The sequence below is a fragment of the Schistocerca piceifrons genome, chromosome 4 (assembly GCF_021461385.2).
Source record: "Schistocerca piceifrons isolate TAMUIC-IGC-003096 chromosome 4, iqSchPice1.1, whole genome shotgun sequence".
In the NCBI taxonomy this organism is placed as follows: Eukaryota; Metazoa; Arthropoda; class Insecta; order Orthoptera; family Acrididae; genus Schistocerca; species Schistocerca piceifrons.
In genome coordinates, this window is record NC_060141.1 from 747,158,698 (window position 1) to 747,185,778 (window position 27,081).

Genomic DNA, 27,081 nt, shown 5'->3' on the forward strand with positions numbered 1-27,081 from the left:
CTGAAATAATGTCTGAATTTCGTATCGTCATTTAAAAGGTGCCTATTAATCAAAATGTTGTAACAGCCTTCATCGCCACGTGTCGCTAAGAGACAATGAACCTTTTTCGTTTTGTTGTGGAGCCACAACAACGTAACTGTGTCATCGTTTTCTTCTTGCTGTAAAATATCTAAGTACTTTAAAGTGAAATCGAATGTGGCTCTATTTCTCTCCATCATGTCAATGACAGACAGCAGCTTGGGAAACACGCGCCGCTACTAACAAGTGAAGGTCAAATACAGCTGAGCGACAGATGGCATTCCCTTCCGTACTTATCGCATGATGTACTGTGAAGCGACAACGCGATACTCACGGGGAAGTAATACTCAAAAACCCAGTGTCGCTATGATTTACCTAGTACATCATATAAAAAATATAATTGATGGCAAGGCGATATTAAACTAATTTGAACGTTTTTTCGCTCTGTTGAAACACTTAAATTTTTTACATTTGCTGGTTTTGTTAGGATGTCCATTTCTACTTGGGTATCCTCGTCCAGATTCAGAAGAAAATACTAGAGGTGAGTATATTTTCTTCTCATTCTTGGGAAGAGGATGAATTATTGAAGGCAACACGTCTTTACTTTTAAGAAACACACATTTCGTTGCATTTTAAATGAAATTGTCAAGAGCATATGGAGAAATATATGACATAAAATGGTTTCATTAGGTCCAAATGTGTCAGCGAAACAAAACAAACGCATTCTCTATCGTGTGATGACCACATGATTCACGTTGCGCGTCGACAGAACTGGCGGCTAGTCGCGACGCTCCCGGAGATATACGAGCCCAAATCTCGGAAACGGAGATCGATATCATTCTGATCTCAACTTTAAAAATAATTTCGATATGTTAGGTCATACATCGTTGCCGATGAAAAGAAGCTAACGTGAACCATACACAAAGTAGCCAGCAACCACATTTTTCACCGTACACAATCCAAATTTTATGCAGTAGGTTACTTGTAAATCAAGTATCGGAATAACTGAAGAATATCTAAAAAATGGACACCTCAATATCAAACTGTGATGTGAAACTGTAAGATACGCAAACATCAATTTTTTGTGCCTTTTACTTTCCTCACAATCGATAGGGAAGTAATATACAGCGGAAAAAATACCTGAAGAGATACTTTTCAATTTTTTTAAAGTAAAAGGAGAATCTGTATCGGGAAACTAACACTGGGAGCCGATGTAACTTTGTTCCATTAACATACAGTATTTTTTACAGCAAGAAAATTGGTCGGCGGCGGCGGCGGATTCAAATATATAAGAAAAATAAGAATTCCAGAGCTTGGGAAACAGCGACGACTCCTGTCGTGTTGCGGCCGTGTCGCCGTCTGCCAGGGTGGGAAAAGAGGAGGGGGCAGCGTCGCTGTCGCAGCCAACTGTCATGTCTTGCACAACGTAGGTTAAAGCTACGACAGGCAGACGGGCGTCTTGGTATGCGTCGGCCACTCTGTGCTTTCAGGTATAAATCGGCATGCGGTATACAGAGTTTCCATCATCCTGCACAGAAGAGAGCAGTTTTGAACAGATTGGTATATAGATCAAAAACTGTTTCTGACGAGTACCACTTAAGGTCCGAGATTAACCATCTGAAGTACGTGTTCAGAAAGAATGGCTATGGTGCACGCAGTATAAAGACGGCGTTCTCCAAAGGAAGGAAACGTAAAAATGCTGCACTCTCTCAGTATGAAACACCGATTGCGGTTCTTCCTTTTTGTGGCGCTACTTCCAGCAAAATAGGAAGAGTCCTGCGTAGAAGGGGTATAAGACCGATTTTTCATCCTCCTAAGAAAATTAAGATGATGCGCCCTGTTAAGGACAATCTCGGTCTCAGGGTAACTGGAGTTTATAATTGCTTCCACTCTCACAGGGGATATTATATAGGTCAGACCATTCGTGCCCTTTCATACCGCTATGCAGAGCACCAACGCCATACTAAAAAATAGAGAACTGGAGGAATCGGCAATTGCTGAGCACAGCCTCATGAACAAACAGAATTTTTGTTTCATCGAACAATATTTTGTCCCATGCCTCCACGTACTGGGGTTCTGTTATTAAGGAGTCTGTTGAAATAAGAATGAGCAAAAAAACTTAAACCTTGGAAGGAACGTCTCTGCTTTGCATCAAGCGCACGTTTGCATGCACAGATGGTATCCGCTATCGCGCTTTACGTTACAGTGGAAGCGGTGGCGCCACCGACGCACACATAGACACCGTCTGCGACAGCAGTACGTAAGCGCCGACCAATCACAAGCCGTCCACGGGCTATACAAAAGGCTACCACAGCAGCATTGAAGACAGACTGTTGCTCCTGACGATGACGAGGGTGGTAATCGTCGAAAGCTTGAGATTTTATCCTGAATTGACGCGGCAAGAAAACCGAGAATGTTTAACTGATCAAGGTAGTTTATAAAACAAAGATCCGACTCGTGCTGATAACATATTAGATCTTCTGGTGACAAACACACTCGACCTATTTGAAACAATTAACGCAGAAAAGCGAATCAGCAATCATAAAGCGGTTACAGCATCAGTGATTTCAGCCGCAAACAGAAATATTAAAAAGGTGGTACGATTTTTCTGTTTAGCAAAAGTGACAAAAAGCAGATTTCAGAGTACATATGTTTTATCTCAAGTACAGATAGTGTTGAGGATCAGTGTACAAAGTTCAAAACCATCGTACAATATGCATTAGATGAGTATGTGCCAAGCAAGATCGTAAGAGATGGTTGTTGTACCACGGTGGCTCTTTTCGGAGTTAGAAAACTGCTGTGAAGTTCCCTTTGTCTGCAAGGCTTTGGCTATGTTTATGTTTGCTACGGAAGCAAACAAAAATTACACGAAGCGAAATGTAGTGTGAGGAGGGCTATGTGAGGGGCGTTCAAATGAATTCGAAAGTCAAGTACTATGTACTGACTTGGCAGAAACTTCTAAGAAATTTGTCTTATGTCAAAACGGTAGGTGGATCAAAATAAAATATATCGACACACTGTGAAACAGCTTTGGTACTGAAACAAAGGAGGACAGACTAAAGACCGAAATACTGAACGTCTTTTTCCATTGTGGTCACGGTGGAGGACCTACAGTACAGTCCTCTATTTTGTCTGTGCGACAACGTAGATATCGAAACAGATGACAGAGGGATAGAAAAACAATCCAACCGGTATCCCATCAGGTCCAGCGGCCTTTCCTCTTGTGAGCGATTTTGATTTTACACAGAACACGCGAAGGAACATGGCCCTTTCTTAAAGCGGTGTACAGTAGGTCTCTAGACGAGCGTAGCGTTTCGAACAGATGTGCAGAACTAATAGACCTGTATATCTAACGTCGATCAGCTGTAGAATTTGGAACACGTATTATGTTCGAGTATAACGACATTTGCGGCGACAAGTGAACGACCTTTGCGGCGACAAGTGAACGACCTTTGCGGAGGCAAGTGAACGACCTTTGCGGAGGCAAGTGAACGACCTTTGCGGAGGCAAGTGAACGACCTTTGCGGAGGCAAGTGAACGACCTTTGCGGAGGCAAGTGAACGACCTTTGCGGAGGCAAGTGAACGACCTTTGCGGAGGCAAGTGAACGACCTTTGCGGAGGCAAGTGAACGACCTTTGCGGAGGCAAGTGAACGACCTTTGCGGAGGCAAGTGAACGACCTTTGCGGAGGCAAGTGAACGACCTTTGCGGAGGCAAGTGAACGACCTTTGCGGAGGCAAGTGAACGACCTTTGCGGAGGCAAGTGAACGACCTTTGCGGAGGCAAGTGAACGACCTTTGCGGAGGCAAGTGAACGACCTTTGCGGAGGCAAGTGAACGACCTTTGCGGAGGCAAGTGAACGACCTTTGCGGAGGCAAGTGAACGACCTTTGCGGAGGCAAGTGAACGACCTTTGCGGAGGCAAGTGAACGACCTTTGCGGAGGCAAGTGAACGACCTTTGCGGAGGCAAGTGAACGACCTTTGCGGAGGCAAGTGAACGACCTTTGCGGAGGCAAGTGAACGACCTTTGCGGAGGCAAGTGAACGACCTTTGCGGAGGCAAGTGAACGACCTTTGCGGAGGCAAGTGAACGACCTTTGCGGAGGCAAGTGAACGACCTTTGCGGAGGCAAGTGAACGACCTTTGCGGAGGCAAGTGAACGACCTTTGCGGAGGCAAGTGAACGACCTTTGCGGAGGCAAGTGAACGACCTTTGCGGAGGCAAGTGAACGACCTTTGCGGAGGCAAGTGAACGACCTTTGCGGAGGCAAGTGAACGACCTTTGCGGAGGCAAGTGAACGACCTTTGCGGAGGCAAGTGAACGACCTTTGCGGAGGCAAGTGAACGACCTTTGCGGAGGCAAGTGAACGACCTTTGCGGAGGCAAGTGAACGACCTTTGCGGAGGCAAGTGAACGACCTTTGCGGAGGCAAGTGAACGACCTTTGCGGAGGCAAGTGAACGACCTTTGCGGAGACAAGTGAACGACCTTTGCGGAGGCAAGTGAACGACCTTTGCGGAGACAAGTGAACGACCTTTGCGGAGACAAGTGAACGACCTTTGCGGAGACAAGTGAACGACCTTTGCGGAGACAAGTGAACGACCTTTGCGGAGACAAGTGAACGACCTTTGCGGAGACAAGTAATGTACTCTGTAGGAATCAGGATGGGTGTAGAAGACGACGATCGTGTGAAACCCAGCTCACGTTATTCGCCCACGAGACTCAGAGGGCCATAGACAAGATTTCCCAGTTGGATGCCGTGTTTCTTGACTTCCCACAGTCGATTATTAAACAAGGTAAGAGCATATGGAGTATCAAACCAATTGTGTGATTGGATTGAAGAGTTTCTAGATAACAGTACGCAGCATGTTATTCTCAATGGAGAGAAGTCTTTCGAAGTAAGAGTGATTTCAGGTGTGCCGCAGGGTAGTGTCGTAGGACCGTTGCTATTCACTATATACATAAATGACCTTGTGAATGACAGCCTCCGTGAACTTCCGATTTTTGCGGATTATGCTGTGGTATATCGAGAGGTTGTAACAATGGAAAATTGTACTGAAATGCAGGAGGATCTGCAGCGAATTGACGCATGGTGCAGGGAATGGCAATTGAATCTCAATGTAGACGAGTGTAATGTGCTGCGAATACACATAAAGAAAGATCACATATCATTTAGCTACAATATAGCAGGTCAGCTACTGGAAGCAGTTCATTCCATGAATTGTCTGGGAGTAGGCATTAGAAGTGATTTAAAATTGAATGACCATATAAAATTAATCGTCGGTAAAGCAGATGCCGGACAGATTCATTCGAAGAATCCTAAAGAAATGCAATCCGAAAACGGAGGAAGTAGGTTAGAGTACACTTGATCGCCCACTGCTTGAATACTGCTCACCAATGTGGGATCCGTACCAGATCGAGTTGATAGAAGAGAGAGAAGAGTTACAACGGAGAGCAGCACGCTCCGTTAGAGCATCATTTAGTAATCGCGAAAGCGTTACGGAGATGACAGATGAACTCCAGTGGATGACTCTGCAAGAGAGACGGTCAGTAGCTCGGTATGGGCTTTTGTTGAAGTTTCGAGAACATACCTTCAAGAAGAATATTGCTCCCTCGTATGTATATCTCGCGAAGAGACCATGAGGATAAACTCAGAGATTAGAGCCCACACAAAGGCATACCGACCATCTTTCTTTCAACGAACAATACGAGACTGAAATAGAAGGGAGAACCGATAGAGGTACTCAACGTACCCTCCGCACACACCGTCAGGTGGCTTGCGTTGTATGGGTGTAGATACAGATGTAGAATGGGTTTCAACGGTTCCTACTGGCTCCACCTTGTATACCAGTGGAGAGGCTGTGGTCTCACTACACTCCAAAGGAGTCATATCACGTCCAGTGGGCTTGCAGCAGCATTGTATCCCCAGAGTAGGATTTGGATCACGGGGTCGCGGGTTCGATTCGCAGCTTGGTTGCGATTTTCTCTGCCTGGGGACTGGGTATTTGTGTTGTCCTCATCATTTCATCCTCTTCATCGTTATTCGTGACTGGCCAGGTTGCATTGTGTAAAAATTGGACTGTGTGAAAATTGGGACTTTGATGGGTGCTGATGACCGCGCAGTTAAGCCCCACAAACCAAAAAATGTTCAAATGTGTGTGAAATCTTATGGGACTTAACTGCTAAGGTCATCAATCCCTAAGCTTACACACTACTTAACCTAAATTATCCTAAGGACAAACACAAACACCCATGCCCGAGGGAGGAATCGAACCTCCGCCGGGACCAGCCGCACACCCACTAACCAAATATCATAGAGAAGGGTTGAAACGCCCAGTGTCGATCTGGTGGCAGCAGGGTCGAACGCTGTAAAAAATACAAACCCTCGTTTTAGACATCTAAGTGTGTGGGAATCAACGCCCCAAGGGAATGGGTGGTCTTACTGACACTGTTTACGCGACCCTATGAGGCCTTTCGTGTCGAATCTTAGCGGCGATATACCTGAAATGTTTCCCCGATCCACTGATAACAAAACCGCGTTATTTCCTCACTGGGTGCCGCTGTTCTGACCTCCATCGCAGAAGCGGCAGAAGATGCGGCGGAATGCGTGTAAGAGAGGGTGTGATGACCTTCCCATAGTATGACAGGTCCACAGTGGCGTTGACCAGAATTGCGGTGGAATTTTGAGCTTTAAGGTCACATTGGCACCTATCATTTCTGAACTGTGGCCTTTTTTTCGCATTTGTAGACGTGTTGCCTAGCCCAAAGGTGACGTCGAAGGGCGACACGCTTTTGCACTGTTACACAGGAACTATAGAATTTATTTGATTTATGAAAAACTAAATGAGCTATTATATTTTAAACCTCATGTTCAGGAAAAACTCAAATTTTATATTTCATGTCAATTTTTACCACAGATCTGGAAAATTCTAGAGTTTCATGCAGCTCTAAGTATGGTTGGCATGCTGCGCGAAATTCGTTGAAGAATCCCTCTTACTTATGAAGAAAAGTGTACCTCTAACAACAAATGCTGCCAACAGTAAGTGAAAAAATGATGACATTTCACATGTAAAAAAATTTTGTTGTGTTTAGCTTCCCCTGCTCTGAGTGTGAAGCCTGAATCCTCCCTGGTCATACTGACGAAGTCTTACTGTCCTGTGGTGCCTCTCGCGCTCTAAGTCGGCCCGTTTGACGTCCTGACCCCATTAATTTTGCTGCATAGTGTATATACGGTGATGTAAGATTATACGAGCTTGTGATTGTGCTCATTTGAATGCAAATTTTGTATGTGTGTACTTGTTTTCACCATACGAGAAATAAACATACGGATTCTGGGCTGTGAGGCCTTCGAAAAGGAACTTTTTGATCGCCTTATGTTTATCACACAAAATCGTTGTGAGCATTGAGCCAACCATCTCACTGTCGCACTAGGTTGAAGACATCCGTCTGGTATAACCGCACGTCATGCTACGTGATCAAGTCCGTAATTGCCAGCTGCACCTCCTCATGCGACATGACTCGTCGACCCTTCAAAGTCCTGTTTCAAAAACCAAAGGTGTAATAATCGGGCCAAGAGAGATCAGGACTATAGGGCGGGTGCTCTAGTGCATTCCACCTCAATTGGCGTAGATGAGGCTGGGCCTTTCAGATCGACCAATTTCTTGTGCCGAATCGTGACCAGTACGGAATCTGGTGTACCATTCCACAATCGTGGTTTTCGACAGACGTGCTGATTCGTACACATTCTTCATTCTCCGATGGATGTCCACTGGTGATATTCTCAAATGCATTGTCCTTCGGCATTGTCATGTTTCATGTTTCCGCATTTACCGCTCAAACGCTGGAAAGATACGAATGCCACACTAGTCCCTTACGTACATTCGGCGCTTATATATTCACATGGAAGTCGCTGGTCAGAGTACTACTAACACTGAAGCAGTACTCCCCAACTGAAACTTTTTATCGTCCCTGTTCATCAGAAGAATAAAGCTGACGTAAACATCCGTCATGAGATTCAAGCAGACGTGGAAGAATACATTAGATTTCGTTTCACGTGAAGTGGAAGCCAAGTTGTGAGCAGTACAGTCAAGTACGATTATAAGGATACGTTTTAAGGTGCGTTACACGAATATAGATTGAGCGATAATGTTCAGACGTAAAAAGAGACGGGCATAGGAACAACACAGCTTCGAATGTCATTTAATTTTTAAAAAGAATGAAATGATATTCAGTAAAACTCCAGCACGACCGCGCGCTTCTTAGGTGACCAGACGGAAAGCATAAAATGCTCTCGTTCTCACTTGACATAGTGTTATGTCCTAGCCAGTAATGCCAACCGAGCCCGCTGCCAAAAGGTTGGCAGCATCGAAGTCCGGACGCCGTCCGCATAAGCAGCGCCAGCGAGACAGCAAATCGCCGCAAGTCTGCGCGCGCCACCGCTGGCTTCTGGCTTCTTAAGCGCTGGAGTCGCGAGCGCTAGGACAGTTCTGTATTCGCCGCTCAGTTGTATACTCGCCACCGAATTGTGTACTTGCTAGTCAGTTGTGTGTTCATAGCAGCAGAGTTGTTGTTTGTCGTCAGCCGATGCTGACCTAGCCGCTCCGACTCGAACTAGACAGATCTCTGTAGACACCGAGTTCACTACTGTGTTACTGTATCTTCATTAATAAAAGATAAGTACCGACTTTTATTTAATATGAGTGTTTGGGCTTTCATCTTTCTGTTCACTGTTCCAGCGGACCGGTCGGCCCGCTATTAAAAGTGTGGCGGTGACTTCGTAAGCCATTTCTACAGCCAAGTGTTTGTCGCTACGAACACCGCCACAAAACATAGTATAATCACGAAGAAGAGTGCCGGCAGCTGTGGCCGAGCGGTTCTAGGCGCTTCAGTCTGGAACCGCGCGAACGCTACGGTCGCAGGTTCGAATCCTGCCTCGGGCATGGATGTGTGTGATGTCCTTAGGTTGGTTAGGTTTAAGTGGTTCTAAGTTCTAGGGGACTGATGACCTCAGATGTTCAGTCCCATAGTGCTCAGAGCCATTTGAACAAAGAAGAGTGATGAAAATTCCTAACGTGAAGACAGCGTAATTTTTCTGAGCGAGCCATGTGTGATGCAAAAGTATACCGCACGGATTTAACCGTACTGTATAATACTGAAGCCACTGAAGGTATTAATTTCTGTCAGTCGTCTGGTAATCTCTTAGCTCCTTCGTTATTCGAATCCGAGAAATACATTTCAGTACTGGAACTGTCGTTGATCGACTCGTTATCGACGTAGCAGACAACAGAATCCACGAAGCCCCACCCAGGCGCTGCATTTTCTCCTCTTCTCCGTACCGTTCTATATCCCGCCAAAGTTCGGCAATGACATGTGAAAAACCTGCGTGCGTTTGTTAAGCTGCCAGACGTATTGGAACTGTCTTTTTAACTTGACTCCACATACACATCAGTTCTATTGGTTTCATATTGTAATGGTACAGTGGCAAATGTAAAAATGCTGCATTTATATGGTGTGCTCGATGTTGTGAAAAGAATGTTTTTCCGATTTCTATGACTGATACCTAGATCTGTGGTATAAAACAATGGAGATAGTTCAAATAAAGACAGAATTAAGTTTGCTTAAATTAAGAAAGCACAAAAATTAAATTTTTTGGCAAAAATGAAAAACTTAAGTCTTTCATAAAACATCGGTAACTGAGAATTTATATTTGAAATGAAAACAAGAATTTCCCGTGCAATATGTAACTAAAAACACGAAGACGTGCATTGTTCCTAAAAAAATTGATGTAGATAACTCAAGTTCATCTCAAAAAAAATATACATTGAACGAGAAAAAATTGACTCAGGCGAGAGTTGACCCAGAGAACCATGTGCTGCAGTAAGTGACCCAGATAATACGCTACCGATTCCGCTGTAGATTAACTTACATTTGGATTGCAACTGTATCTAATACAATCCATCGGAAAACTTCGAAGCCGATTATCTCCGTAAATTTATGAAAAAACATTAAAATAGCTTATTTCTCAGCATTTTTAACCATGTTCCACAGGCATGTTTCACTACGGACCAGGAAGCAGCCTCAGCCATTTTTATACTGCGCGACAATCAGAGCACAACAGTGCAGAGGCTGTGACTATACACGATTTTTTAAATAAAAACTACACAACCAAAGCGTATTTACGAAAAACGTTGATGGCTGTTAGCACATTTGAATATCTTGAAGTTTCATTTAACCTAACTTAGTAATAAGATAGCCAATACATAAGTAGGCCGGCCGAAGTGGCCGTGCGGTTAAAGGCGCTGCAGTCTGGAACCGCAAGACCTCTACGGTCGCAGGTTCGAATCCTGCCTCGGGCATGGATGTTTGTGATGTCCTTAGGTTAGTTAGAACTAGTTAAACCTAAGTTCTAGGGGACTAATAACCTGAGCAGTTGAGTCCGATAGTGTTCAGAGCCATTTGAGCCATAAGTAGGCCCTACTTTCCCACAGTATTATCTATGTGGTCTTTCCAACTGAAGCTGTTCGTAATTTCAACACCCAGGTACCTAGGTGAATTGACAGCCTTGAGAATTTTACTATTTATCGAGTAATCAAATTCCAACTGATTTCTTTTGGAACTCATGAGGATCACCTCACACTTTTCGTTATTTAGCGTCAACTGCCACCTGCCACACCATACAGCAATCTTTTTCTAAATCGCTTTGCAACTGATACTAGACGGTAAATTACAGCATCATCTGCGAACAACCTAAGAACTGCTCAGATTGTCACCCAGGTCATTTATACAGGGTGTTACAAAAAGGTACGGCCAAACTTTCAGGAAACATTCCTCACACACAAATAAAGAAAAGCTGTTATGTGGACATGTGTCCTGAAACGCTTAATTTTCATGTTAGAGCTCATTTTAGTTTCGTCAGTATGTACTGTACTTCCTCGATTCACCGCCAGTTGGCCCAATTGAAAGAAGGTAATGGTGACTTCGGTTCTTGTGTTGACATGCGACTCATTGCTCTACAGGACTAGCATGAAGCACATCAGTACGTAGCATCAACAGGTTAGTGTTCATCACGAACGTGGTTTTGCAGTCAGTGCAATGTTTACAAATGCGGAGTTGGCAGAAGCCCATTTGATGTATGGATTAGCAGGGGGCAATAGCCGTTGCGCGGTACGTTTGTACAGAGACAGATTTCCAGATCGAAGGTGTCCCGACAGGAAGACGTTCGAAGCAATTGATCGGCGTCTTAGGGAGCACGGAACATTCCAGCCTATGACTCGCGACTGGGGAAGACCTAGAACGACGAGGACACCTGCAATGGACAAGGCGATTCGTCGTGCAGTTGACGATAACCCTAATGTCAGCGTCAGAGAAGTTACTGCTGTACAAAGTAACGTCGAACACGTCACTGTATGGAGAGTGCTACGGGAGAACCAGTTGTTTCCGTACCATGTACAGCGTGTGCAGGCACTATCAGCAGCTGATTGGCCTCCACGGGTACACTTCTGCGAATGGTTCATCCAACAATGTGTCAATCCTCATTTCAGTGCAAATATTCTCTTTACGGATCAGGCTTCATTCATACGTGATCAAATTGTAAATTTTCACAATCAACATGTGTGGGCTGACGAGAATCCACACGCAATTGTGCAATCACTTCATCAACAGATTTTCTGTGAACGTTTGGGCAGGCATTGTTGGTGATGTCTTGATTGTGCCCCATGTTCTTCCACCTACGCTCAGTGGAGCACGTTATGATTTCATATGGGATACTCTACCTGTGCTGCTGGAACATTTGCCTTTACAAGTGCGACACAACATGCGGTTCATGCACGATGGAACTCCTGCACATTTCAGTCGAAGTGTTCGTACGCTTCTCAACAACAGATTCGGTGAACGATGGATTGGTAGAGGCGGACCAATTCCGTTGCCTCCACGCTCTGCTGCACTCAACCCTCTCGACTTTCATTTATGGGGGCTTTCAGCTCTTGTCTACGCAACCCCGGTACCAAATGTAGAGACTCGTATTGTGGACGGCTGTGATACAATACGCCGATCTGCAGAGCTGCATCAGCGCATCAGGGATTCCATGCGACGGAGGGTGGATGCATGTATCCTCGCTACCGGAGGACAGCCGGCCGGAGTGGCCGTGCGGTTTTAGGCGCTACAGTTTGGAACCGCGAGACCGCTACGGTCGCAAAAAATGGTTCAAATGGCTCTGAGTACTATGGGAGTTAACTTCTGAGGTTATCAGTCGCCTAGAACTTAGAACTAATTAAACCTAACTAACCTAAGGACATCACACACATCCATGCCCGAGGCAGGATTCGAACCTGCGACCGTAGCGGTCGTTCGTTTCCAGACTGTAGCACCCAGAACCGCACGGCCACTCCGGCCGGCGCTACGGTCGCAGGTTCGAATCCTCCTCGGGCATGGATGTGTGTGATGTCTTTAGAACTAATTAAACCTAACTAACCTAAGTTCTAGGCGACTAATGACCTCAGTAGTTAAGTCGCATAGTGCTCAGAGCCATTTGAACGGAGGACATTTTGAACATTTCCTGTAACTAAGTGTTTGAAGTCACGCTGGTACGTTCTGTTGCTGTGTGTTTCCATTCCATGATTAATGTGATTTGAAGAGAAGTAATAAAATGAGCTCTAACATGGAAAGTAAGCGTTTCCGGACACATGTCCACATAACATTTTCTTTGTTTGTGTGTGTGTGTGTGTGTGTGTGTGTGTGTGTGTGTGTGTGAGGAATGTTTCCTGAAAGTTTGGCCGTACCTTTTTGTAACACCCTGTATAGATCAGGAACAGCAGAGGTCCCAGGACGCTTCCCTGGGGAACACCTGATATTTCAGTTTTACTCGATGATTTGCCGTCAATTACTTCCTGAACTAAGCTTTCATAAATGACCAATTCCGTTAATGGAAACCAATGCTTTTTTGTTTTTACTGTTTGTGTGCCGCCGCCGCCCCCCTGGCATGTAGTGCAGCGTGACGTGTTTCCTGCCCTTAGCCTGGAGCGGACGGAGCGGCCCTGCACTGATGGCCCGGTGCCGCGCTGCCTGCGGCTGGGGCAGGCGGGCGCCCTGCCGGAGAACGCCGCCATCCACTACGTGTGTGCGCGAGTTGGCGGGCGGCTGGTGCCGCAGCTGTACAGGTGCCCGCAGGGGCTCGTCTGGGACGAAGGCCGCTACGAGTGAGTACCCACACACACCACTCGCTGCCAGCCTACACCGAGCTGACGGGATAGCGATACGCAGATGTACAGATGGCGGTAGCTTCGCGTAGGCGAGGTATATAAAGTGGCGGCGCCTTGGCCGAACTGTCATTTGTGCTCAGGTGATACACGTGAACAAGTTTCCGATGGCACTACGACCGCACGACGGAAATCGACAGACATTGAACGCAGAATGGTGAAACCTTCCCGTCTCCTCTATACCTATTTTGTTTATGATAACCTCTTTTACAATAAACTAAGAAATCGTAAGGAAAGGTTTCAATCCCTTGCTTAATAATAACAAATGAAATCTTCCCTTTGAAATTTATTCTCTTTCTCAATCTTTTCATACAAACTTAACTGCTGCTATTTTAAAGGTGATTTTCGGATTATTTCGACGGAACATAAAATGTGTCGTCGTCGAGTGGCCCTCAGTCGTTATCTGCAATAACCCACAACTGTTCCTTACCTTTTTTTAGCGTTACTGGATCGCCATCTGACTGCTACATCGAACTGCGACATGAATACACTTACTCTGGTTTACTATCCTCTATTAACTGCTGGTGGGCTGTCATAAAAAGTGGCTGTATTTATTACCAAAGCAGACATTCTTTAATTAATTTGACTGCAAAATTTTATAGTCAAGAAAAAGTGTAACCATGAATTACGGAACTTCAAAGTTTTACGTTGATGGTTTTTGGGATGGATTGTAATTACAAATGCAATATTGCTGGCAAAAGTTAATTATATTCTGAATGAAATGATTTTACAAACGTTCAAATGGGACTTTTTACAATAATCTTACAACTAGCATTGCGCAAACGTACCTTCAATAGTCTTGAGTTTCTGAACAAATTCAATAATATTAGTTCCTCTTATTATAATAGTTAGCTGATGTCTCTGTACATCCGTTTACAATCTCTTGTAAATCATAGGTAGTGGCTGGCAGGCACACCGCTCCTCTCAACCTCTCGCTTCAGACCTGCTACCGACTCACTTCACTTCTCGCTTACTACTGACTTCCTACGAACGCTGAAGTGCGGTCTCTCCTGCCAACAATGCTTTCTGGTGCAGACAATTCCTGCTAACATTACAAAATGTATCAATGCGCGGTCTTCTCCGCTCTTTTCTTAAAGTCTATTCATACGCGGTCTCTCCCGCCCTTTTTAAAATTTTATCAATTTGCGGTCTCTGTTCTCAACAGTTCTTTGGTGCAGACATTCCCTGCTACCGCATTTATTTCCAACATGACAAATATTAATTATTCCTACTTAATCCTATTAATAAAATATAAACATCTTTCATAAATTGTGATTTGACAATAGAAATATACACGTCTTACAATGGTAGTTGGATCCAAACGCACGCGACATTCCACTTCAGAAACCGTTAGAGAATTCAATATTCCGAGAGCCACAGCGTCAAGAATACGTTGAGAAAATAAGGTTTCAGTCAGTACCTTTTGCCGCGGACGACACACTGGTCGACAACCTTCACTTAACGACCGAGAGCAGAGGCGTTCGAGTACAGCTGTTAGGGTTAAAGCAATCGCCACGTGGAACGCGCATCCGAACACTGAGCGTGCCGACTTTCTGACGCCATAGCGTGGAGTAGCACGTTCGGGAGTCTCTCCTATCGTGCACAGCAATGTCTAGCACGTCAGATATTCAGAGCGTGTGTCTAAGCGTTGACCAATCAGATGGCGTGCATGTGACGTAGGTGACGTTGGGCCATCTCCCTTCAGCATAGAGCTGTAAGGCGCTATATTGGCATTCAGCTCAAGCCTTTACGTATACAGGATGGTCCATTGACAGTGACTGGGCCAAATGTCTCACGAAATAAGCATCAAACGAAGCAACTACAAAGAACGAAACTCGTCTAGCTTGAAGGGGGACACCATATGGCGCTGCCATCGGTGAAACGGATATCAACTGCGTTATTTTTTTTAATAAGAACCCCCATTATTTATTACATATTCGTATAGTACGTAAAGAAATATACGTTTGTGACTATTACAGCGTCATGTATCACAAAGCAAAAAGTTTTGTCCAACTAAAACATCCATAAGTACGTGGTATCACGTAACATTCCGCCAGTACGGGTGGTATTTGCTTCATGATACATTACCCGTCTTAAATTGGACCGTTTACCAATTGCGGAAAAGGTAGATATCGTCTAGATGTATGGCTATTGTGATCAAAATAGCCAACGGGCATGTGCTACGTATGCTGTTCGGTATCCTGGGCATCATCATCCAAGTGCCCGGACCATTCGCCGGATAGTTACGTTATTTAAGGAAACAGGAAGCGTTCAGCCACATGTCAAACGTCAACCACGACCTGCAACAAATGATGTCCAAGTAGGTGTTGTAGCTGCTGTCGCAGCTAATCCGCACGTCAGTAGCAGACAAATTGCGCGAGAATCGGGAATCTCAAAAACGTCGGTGTTGAGAATGCTGCATCAACATCGATTGCACCCGTACCATATTTCTATGCACCAGGAATTTTATAGCGACGATTTTGAACGTCATGTACAGTTCTGCCACTGGGCACAAGAGAAATTACGGGACGATGGCGGATGTTTTGCACGCGTTCTATTTAGCGACGAAGCGTCATTCACCAACAGCGGTAATGTAAACCGGCATAGTATCGACTTTTGGGCAACGGAAAATCCAAGTGGAACATCAGCGACCTTGGCGGGTTAATGTATGGTGGGGCATTATGGGAGGAAGGATAACTGGCCCCCATTTTCTCGATGGCAATCTAAATGGTGCAATGTATGCTGATTTCCCACGTAGTGTTCTACCGATGTTACTACAAGATGTTTCACTGCATGACAGAATGGCGATGTACTTCTAACATGATGGATGTCAGTCACATAGCTAACGTGCGGTTGAATCGGTATTGAATAGCATATTTCATGACAGGTGGATTGGTCGTCGAAGCACCATACAATGGCCCGACCGGATCTGTCCCCGGGTTTCTTTCTGTGGGGAAAGTTGAAGGATATTCGCTATCGTGATCCACCGACAACGCCTGACAACATGCGTTCAAATGGTTCTGAGCACTATGCGAGTTAACTTCTGAGGTCATCAGTCGCCTAGAACTCAGAACTTATTAAATCTAACTAACCTAAGGACATCACACACATTCATACCTGCGACCGTAGCGGTCGCTCGGTTCCAGACTGTAGCGCCTAGAACCGCACGGCCACTCCGGCCGGCGACAACATGCGTCAGCGCATTGCCAATGCATGTGCTAACATCACGGAAGGCGAACTACTCGCTGTTGAGAGGAATGTCGTTACACGTATTGCCAAATGCATTGAGGTTGACGGACATCATTTCGAGCATTTATTGCATTAATGTGGTATTTACAGGTAATCACACTGGAACAGCATGCGTTCTCAGAAATGGTAAGTTCACAAAGGTACATGTATCACATTGGAACAACTGAAGTGAAGTACAGAACGTAGGTACGTTTGAACATTTTAATTTTAGAAACTTAGAATGACCTTATGTGATCATTCCCACATTTTAGTAAAACCATAAGATAAACATTATTTTGAGAACTATTGCAAATTTATGTCGCTCTGTTTGCAATGGAACTTTTATAAGCATGTGTCCTTATTGATTGGACATGGTACTTTCCTTTTTGTCTTAAGACATGTACATGAATATTTAAGTTGTTATTTGTGTATATTACATATAGAACAATGTCACTAGCTCTACTAAGACACACACGTTTCCCCCCGTTGTCCATATCGTAATGTCGGAATTTTACGCGTGCTCGTTTCGAAACAGTGTGATTCACGAACTAGAAACATCCCGCAACTGCCGCTGGAGTACGTTGCGATCGCGTTTGCTACGTTGGGGCCCACGTACCGTATGCCCAAGTCGCATCGTTCCTGAGCGTTCAGCAGCACACTGAAAGCACGTTCGACAGCACGGTCCGTGTGCCGACGGCGTAACGGACGAACAACACTGCGTGAAATAACCGCGGAAACAAACACTCGCATAACTAAACTCACTGTTACTGACTAGCTGATTGTAGCCCAACAGTTAAAAATATCTTGACTGTGTGCAGCTGACAAAGGCTGATCGTTAAAATTTACACGCAGTTGTTTCGTACCGAATACAAAGCTAACTAGAATGTCGAGTACCAATAATTGATACATACTTTGCGTCATCCGTGCTGATATAGAACATTAACAACAGTTACTCCCTTCGTCTGACAAAGTAACAACAGTTCTCTCATCACAGGTCGCCTATTAGTGCCACATGAATACTGGCGCGTGATGACATTGACTGTACAATCCTCACCGCAATCCAAATCGTGGGAAACCAGCGCGTTTGTCGCGTAATCACGGTGCACGAATTAACACTTAAACACATCAGACAAATCACTCAAGTAACTCCATTCACGTATTTCCTGGAGGTCAGGCCCAAGGATTTGGGAGACCCACACAACCGTTAAACAATTGTAAACGCGGTCGGCCGTCCTGCCGAAATCCACTCCAAGGTTATTTTAAAGAAAAAGACTCCCTCTGGCGCTTTGGACGCTCGACTATCGACAGTAACTACTGCGACCTGCGTGAGGCAAAGATATATTGTTCTCAACACGTAAGGGGTGGTTGGCCCCTAACAAAATCGATGTGGGAGGTACGACGAACGTACCCGTTAGGACAGTGTGGTGAAAACTGGCGTTAATGGGCTATGGCAGCAGAGGGACGCATCGCCTGCAGCGCCTATCCTGGTCTCTTGACAATATCGGTTGGAAATTAGACGACCGGACCGGACCGGACCGACCAGACGACCTGGTCGGATGAATCCCGATTTAAATTGCTAATATTAGACGGTAGAGTTCCATTATGGTAGAGACTCCGCAAAGCCATGGATCCTAGTTGTCAACAAGCTGGTGGTGGCTCAATAATGATGTGGCCTTTGGTTCACTTGGATCAGAGAACCCAGTTCATTCCATGGGAACAATCACTGCTCGATATAGCAGACGTATTCCACAATAGCAAAGATGAAAAAGTGCTCACAGCTCCTCAGGTATGCATTTTAGAGCCCATATTTACCGGACATTTTTTCCTTGTTTTGGTCCATGCTACCACCTCTGAAAGTTGCGTAGCCTAATTTCTTAGCGACAACACCAACAGCATATGTATTCCAGTGTCAGTGGCATCAGAACGATTTTCGCTTTTAACTTTCGACTCGTTGGCTTCCGGAGCAGGGATCAGTGCCTCAAATGGATACATTTATCTACCTTCATCACCCTAGAAAGTTTCTATAATCATCACAGAACCACGCTCTATATTCGTAAATTTAAATGCTCCTTCGGCTGTAAATATGACACTCTGAATAGGAGCCCATGTCCGGCAATGTCATCAAACGACGCTACAAAGTATTAGATACTCACTCCCCTCTACAAGTCCGGAAATTCCCGATATGAACTTCTAGAACACCGTGTAGCAGTCAGACAGCGCGATTTGGGTCTGGCTGGCACACGAAGTGAGACCGAAAGGGGTCCGACGAAAGGTCTGGAAAAGAATAACCGGCCTACAAGGTTAAGCTGTACGCTGGCTCAACCACCAAGGCTTCGCACCCCACCGCTGCCTACATCCGTCCGCAGCCTGTAAAACTTTGTTTTTATTAAATCTACTTATATTACAAAATTTGTGAAACCTACAAAGCGTTGTTGAAAAATTTTGCTTAAATGAACTATATTTATGTAAAAAATTCACAGAATAAATTAAATGAATCTCTTGAAATTTTGCGATCAAAACCGGATGACATGGGCATCTTGTTACGATATTTCGGCTGACAAGCACTCATCCCTCTTCAGGTGAGCGACTTTTATTGCAGACTCCTGGTGTAGGACGCTCTGTTGGATTACCGAAAGTTGCGATTCCACACATCTGCTTTGACCCGAGACGTCAGAAAGATGGCGGATAGCCATATTTGAAGTGCATATTTTATCAGCATTGTGTGAAATTCTGGTATGCTGTAGAATGCCGAAGTAATGTATAGAATTCCTGATATTTATAGGCAAACTATGAAACGTAAGCTTTTTACGAAAGTATTACATACTTTTCCTAGGCATTCTATACAATGCGTAAATGGTACTGGTCATTCTGTATAACGCCTACGAGAAGTGTTACTAAAGGCTTCTCATCTTGTGCCTTTTAATTAATACCCATTTGAAACAAAGAACAAACCTACGAAACAAAGCACAGGATATTCTTACCGGAAAACAACGAAAGAAGAACTGAGATTGAACAACTTGTTACAGTACGTACTCACTTTTCTCCTTCATGAAGGAACACTTTACATTTTGACAATTTGATCTTGTACATACATATCACGATTTAGAGAAGAATGAGAACATGATATTGTTAGCGGTAAAACACAAATCAAAACTGGCATGACCACCTTACAGCAGGGATGGCTAGAGCGACATTCTGAATTACTCTTTTTTTTGACACAAAGGCACGTCATATTTTGATATTTCGTGTTGCTCATACAGCTGGCGAATCCTTGGCCGCTTCCTGGGGACTGAGATGCAGTGGTTAACACACTGGATTTTTATTCGGGAGGACGACGGTTCAAACCAGTGTCAAGCCATCCAGATTTAGATTTAGCACGATTTACCAAAATCGCTCCAGCCAAATGCCGGGACGGTTCCTTTGAAAGCGTACTGCCGATTCCCCTCCCAGTTCTTGATAATATCCGAGCTTGTGCTTCGTCTCTAATGACCTCGATGTCGACGGAACTTTAAGCCCAATCTTCCTTTTGTGTACAGACAAGCAGCTGCAGATCTGAGAGGTATTTCGTGGTCAGAAACATCTTTAATTCTCCTGAAGTTCTTTGGACAGACTGGGAATCTTGAAACAGCTCTACGCAAGATCAAAATTCATTCTGCAGTTCCAAATCTGTAGAAGCCATCTTCTGTCACGTTCGTAACAACTGTCAACAGCCGGTGCGAGTCACTCCGCCCTTTGTCCAAGTCGGGATTCGAAACTCTCAGTAGTATCCAAACGCATAGCAGGAATTTTTCCTTGTTTTGGGCCTGAATCTCTATGTTCATTTCGATTCCATTTTACTTTAGATAGCTTTCTCAATATTGAAGCAAACATTGCACAAAATGCTAACCCCATAACTTTCTACCTCATCGTCTTTAGGAAAAGTGCGGCCGAAACGTTCATGCCATCTGTGGACACTTGATAGGTTTGAGCACCGCTGGTTTCTTTTCAGCAGACGCAACTGGTTTTAGAAGAGGGATTTTCTGTAACCACGGAAACGGAAGGTTCTTCGATAACCATTGCTTCATAACGGTTTTTGTTTCCTCCAGCGTGGATTCCATTCTCAAATACGTCTTCTGCAGGAAGCTGTACCTCTTGCATTGATTCGTCTCGTCTTTCTGCTGTTTTGTTATTTGCACGCTCTATATTGCGTTTTGTAACTCTTCCTCAGTCTCTACGTCCTGTAAAACGTCGTCAGGCAGGGATGAGGTCGAGCATCTACTCTGCCTTCGTATGGAAACCTATTAAACCAAACATGAAAATCTGTTTTGAACAAACAGGAGTCCGTCACTCCAGCAGCTAGTTTTTTATCTTTAATCCAAGCACACAGCATATTTTCAGTGTTCTGATTGGCTCTTTCGATTCTCCCCTGACTTTGGCGCGGCGTACCATGGACGATATTCTAGGTGGGCCAATTAATACTCGTTTACGCTACTTACCACACTGTTTGTGAAGTCCCGCCGGTCTCTGACTGTACACTTGTTGGAGCACCAAGCAACGTAAATATGTCGATGAGGCTGTAGGCAACTTCTTCCGCTCTCTTCGATTTCAGTCCTGAGAACTATAAACCTAGTGAGATGATCCTGGTAGACCATTATATACTTTTACTCTCTATCAGAATGAGACTGAAAATCGATGAGATCGACCTGACAACGTAAACTGTTAAAAACGTGCTGTGGTCAAACCAATGGCTTTTTGGATTTTACATTGTCAGCTAGAAGAAGCAAAATGAATGTACTGCTCGTTATCATGAGGGGTAATGTCCTTATACTTAGGTGAAAGTTCTTTCAACATATTGTCCCGCCTTACATGACCAAAAGCCAGATGTGCCTCACAGAGTATGCTAAGTAATTCGGACGTAAAACTGAATGATACTCATACCTTCAACAGGATGGATCAACTTAGTCTTATTCTCAGCCATCATTAGTCATAGTGTTACAGCAGCCAATAGCCTTGTGGTTCCTCCTTCATAGTCGTCAGAGTTGTTCACATCGTTGAATAAGTTCTGGTGACTGGTTTCGGTTAGGAAAACAGAAATCAGCTGCGTTGGCACTTACCTAAGATAATTCATCGAAGAACGGTCACTGCATCTCAGCATGGGGTGATTCTTGTCTTGACACTACACTCCCTTCCGAAATAGCGATACAAAAACATCGGGAAAGAATGCCAGGAGAGCGTCTGTCGTTCAGCCGCATGCTATACACTGAAGAACTACACTGGATCGCTAAAGAAACTGGTATAGGCGTGCGTATTCAAATACAGAAAGATGTAAACAGGCAGAATGCGGCGCTGCGGTCGGCAACACCTATGTAACAAGTGTCTGGTTGTTAGGTTACTGCTGCTGCTGCTTCTTATCAAGATTTAATTGAGTTTGAACGTGGTGTTACAGTCTATGCACGAGTGGTGGGACACAGCGTCTCCGAAGTACCGATGAAATGGGGATTTTCTCGTACCACTATTTCACGAGTATACCGTGAATATCAGGAATCCGGTGAAACATCAAGTTTCCGACATCGCTCCGGCCGGAAAAACATCCTGCAAGAACGGGGCCAATGGCGACTGAAGAGAATCGTTCATTGTGATAGAAGTGCAACCCTTCCGCAAATTGCTGCAGATTTCAATGCTGGGCCATCAAGTGTCATCGCGCGAACCATTCAATGAGACATCATCGATATGCGCTTTCGGAGCCGAAGGACCACTTGTGTACCCTTAATGAATGCACGACACGAAGCTTTACGCATCGCCTGGGCCCGTCAATACCGACATTGGACTATGATGACTGGAAACTGACTGCAGCAGCAACATGTTTCATGAATCCACGGACCCTGCATGTCAGCAGGGACTATTCAAGCTGGTGGAGGCTCTGTAATGGCGTGGGGCGTTTGCAGTTGGAGTGATATGAGACCCCCTCATACGTCTAGATACGACTGGCAGGTGACACGTACGTAAGCATCCTGTCTGATCACCTGCTTCGATCCATGTTTCTTTTGCAGTCCAGCGGACTTGGGCAGTTCCAGCAGGACAATGCGACACCCCACATGTCCGGAATTACTGTAGAGTGGCTCCAGGAACACACTTCTGAGTTTGAACAGTTCCGCTGACCACCAAACTCCCCAGAGATCAACATTGAGCATATCTGGGATGCCTTGCAATGTGCTGTTCGTAAGAGATCTCCACTCCCTCGTAATCTTACCAATTATGGACAGTCCCGCCGGACTCATGATGTCAGTTCCCTCCAGCACCACTTCAGACATTAGTCAAGTCCATGCCACGTCGTGTTGCGGCACTTCTGCGTGCTCGGGGCCCTACACGATATTAGGCAGGTGAACCCGAACACCGCCGCAAACAGTGGCGGAGGGGAAAAAACGATGGGATTAGGCTTATATACTTTGTCGGATTGTCTGCTGTCAATGTATAAAATATCAAAGTATACAAAGCCTAGGCAGTCTTTTCATGCGTTGACGTTCCATTTTAGGCATTCTGTAGAATGCCTAATTCCACATAATTCCAGTAATATATGCAATATGGTGGCCACGACTCTTCGTATTATACCCGACAACAAGCGTGCAGGATTCAAGAAAAACGAACAACAAACTATAGGAGACAAACTCACTGCTGATGTTACTGGATACACAAAGGTTCAAAATTCTGACACGGGTGCTCTGTTGTTTGTTACGACACGGTGACTACAACACAAAACAAATCATTTTGTTTGTTGGAATTTCTGCCAAGTCAATCCACTGTTTAAGTGCAACCTGCATTCCGTCGTCGTTCCAGCAAGAAATCACCTCTGCACAAGCAAATTTATTATTAGAATGAGATTTTCACTCTGCAGCGGAGTGTGCGCTGATATGAAACTTCCTGGCAGATTAAAACTGTGTGCCCGACCGAGACTCGAACTCGGGACCTTTACCTTTCGCGGGCAAGTGCACTACCATCTGAGCTACCGAAGCACGACATCCCCCGGGTTGTGGCTAAGCCATGTCTCCGCTATATCCTTTCTTCCGGGAGTGCTAGTTCTGCTAGGTTCGCAGGAGAGCTTCTGTAAAGTTTGGAAGGTAGGAGGCGAGATACTGGCAGAAGTAAAGCTGTGAGGGCCGTGCTTCGGTAGCTCAGATGGTAGAGCACTTGCCCGCGAAAGGCAAAGGTCCCGAGTTCGAGTCTCGGTCGGGCACACAGTTTTAATCTGCCAGGAAGTTTCAAATTTATTATTTTTTATTTCTCGGATCGCTAGACAACATCAAAGAAACCGTATTAACGAGTTTCATTACGAAAAGTAAACGACAATAATTAGCTTTGAGAATTACATAGATGTATGAATGCAGAGTCTCGCGGTGATAACATTTAATGAAATGTTCTCGGGATTCGAACCGCGTCCATTGCTTAAAAATACACTGCTTGGCCAAGCTCCTCGCTCCACAAGTAGGACACTGCTAACATCATATAAAAAACACAGCAGAATTTATCAGCAGACTTAACCATCTACGCCTTAGTGAGGATGATATTATGGTGAGTTTTGACGTAGTGGCGCTGTTTACGAATGTGCCTATCAAAGACGCTTTGGACCTATTTTCCAGTACTTTGTGCCTAAATAGCTCGACCAATCACTTACACTCTTACGTCCTCCTATTTCGTGTACAACGGCCAGTATTACGATCAGACGGACGGCGTAGCAATGGGTGGCCCGTTGGCTCCAGCTGTTGCAAACCTGTTTATGGAGTATTTGGAGGATTTTGCCATAGATACTGCGCCACTGATGCCGAAATGTTTCTTTAGATACGTTGACGGCACTTTCGTCATTTGGTCACACGGACGCGAGAAACTAGACGAGCTTTTGGAACACCTCAATGGCATCAACAGTAACACCCAGTTCACCATGGAGGTGGAAAAAGATAATGCATTGCACTTCCTCGATGTCCTTGTCCAGCGTAAGCGAAATGGGTGCCTTGGCCACAGCGTCTGCAGAAAACCCACTCACACAGACCTGTACCTGCAAGCCACCAGCCATCATCATACAGCACAGAAGCGCACAGTATTACAAACATTGGTGCATCGTGCAAGAGTAATATTAGACGACGATAACCTGCCCCATGAACTGAGCCACCTCCGCAACGTTTTCAGGAATAACGGCGACAGCACCCAGCAAGTAAAAGTAATTATTTCTGGGAATATCAAAATAAGAGCACCGACGAAGAGCAGGAAAAGAAACTTGCTTTGCAGCCACTCTGTGACTGGGTGTCGGGCAAACTAAGCCACCTGTTGAAAAGACACAAGATCAAATCAATCTTCAGGCCTCCAACGAAAATCCGTCAATTATTGAGACCAGTTAAAGACGCAGTATGTCTGAGAACACCTATAGTCTACGAAATAACTTGTGGATGTGGCCAGAACTACATTGGACAAACAGTGCGCACTGTGGAACAACGCAGGAAAGAACATAAGAGGTATTATCGCCTACTCTATCCAGAGAAATCTGCGTTAGCTGAGCATGCGTTAAAAAAACGGTCACCACATAAAATTTGGCTATACCTCTGTCGTGGCTCGCACTAATGGCTTCTGGGACAGTTTAATAAAGGAAGCTATTGAAATAAAAATTACCGCAAACACTGAATAGAGACGGTGGCTTGCACCTCAGCACTGCGTGGAATCCAGCGATCGCGCAGTTGAAGAGGGCACATCGCACGCCGACTCAAAACATGCCCATATATGGCAATGTCACAGGCACCAGTAACGTCACAGCCGGCAGCTGTCTTATATAAGGACGTACCAACAGCCCACTGGCAGTCATACCACTTGTCAATGGCCAAGGAGTGCTTGGCCGAAAGCTCGCGGTGTTTTAAGCAATTGACGCGGTTGGAAACCCGAGAACATTTTATTCAAACTTGGAACTACTTCGCCAGAAGACATATTGTTTACATAAATTGGCGATGTTTGGATCTGAACTCTTGAAAGGCATTCGGCAGCCCTTCTTGCTTATCTGTGGTGCGGGCCCTCTAACTGATAAGGGGCCGCTACGACAATGCACAAGTCGGTGAATAGCCTCACACACAAATGCTTGAGTCTTCGCGTTTGTACGGTTCCGATCATGTCGTCTCACCATCGCAGAGTACTCGAGCAAAGAAAATTTCTGACACGGCCGGGAATCAAACCCCATGATCTAGAGGCAGCTATGATCACCACTACACCTTACTCTTTAGGATTTATTGCATATAAATTGATTCTGGCGTGTAGCCCATTCTCCACCAGATGGGTATGCTCGCTCTCTCTCTCTCTCTCTCTCTCTCTCTCTCTCTCTCTCTCTCTCTCTCTGTCTCTCTGTGTGTGTGTGTGTGTGTGTGTGTGTGTGTGTGTGTGTGTGTGCATACATGGACGTAGAATTTCCTGGCGCTATCTAAAACTAAACACAGAGAAGACACGCATTTTGGAAAGATCTTTGATGTGCAGCAACATGTACGCTGCAAATTTTCGTATTACGAAAGCATAAATTCGAATTACGCCGAACACCACATCTTACTTTACGAAGCATTGAAATCTAGATTTCAATGCGCTTTTGTAAGCCAGTCATAGCTCATGTCACGTGATCTCGCCAGCCTTTGACAGCGGGTATTCAGAGCTTAGGGCACGTGATGTAGTTGGCCAACAGCAACATCACTTAAGTAGTGCAAACACACAAACAGAAAGAGTTAATGGTTTAAATTAATATACACAGTCATAGCGTGTAGGCTTTCACGGCCGGCGTCTTCAGTAATTAAAACTTCCGGGCTAAGAGGCCGTGGTCCAATAGCAGAAATACTTCTCCCTGACGTTTCGTTGCCAGACTCACCTCAGATGATGTTGCCCGCAGCTGGCAACGAAACGTCAGGGAGAAGTATTTCTACTATTGGACCACGGCCTCTTAGCCCGGAAGTTTTAATTACTTAATATACACAGTGTTGCTACATGACATGCAAAGCTTTCACATTTAATATTTGTCTATATATATTTTTTTTGTGGTTTTAGTGCGCAAAACTTCTATGGTCCTTAGCGCCCAGCCCGTGACTTAGGAAACAGGAAAAAACCGAAATTTAAAACCAGCAGCAATGGGAACGAAAGTCATAAAATTTGAGAAACTAAAAGCAGAAGGAATGCTTAAAAATCCACTACAGAAAGGGGTTGGTTGTCCCCAAAAAAAGCTTCAAATGACTGAAGTCATTTCACTGTCACTAATAAACTGGAGAACGCGGTCGGCTGAGCGCGTGTCATCTGCTAAAATCGACGATAGATCAGGCGATAACTGTAGACGGGAGCGTAACGGATTAAAATAGGGGCATTCAATTAAAAGGTGTCTGACCGTCCACAGCTGAGAGCAGTGGGGACAGAGTGGGGGAGGATCGCCGCTTAAAAGATGTCGATGGCTAAAAAGACAGTGCCCTATCCGGAGTCTAGCTAAAATTACCTCCTCCCGACGACGCGTTCGGGAGGAAGAGGTCCAAGCGCAAGGAAGGGCTTTCACTTCCCGCAATTTATTATGGGAAAATGTTGACCAATGCGCATGCCATAAATGAGCAAC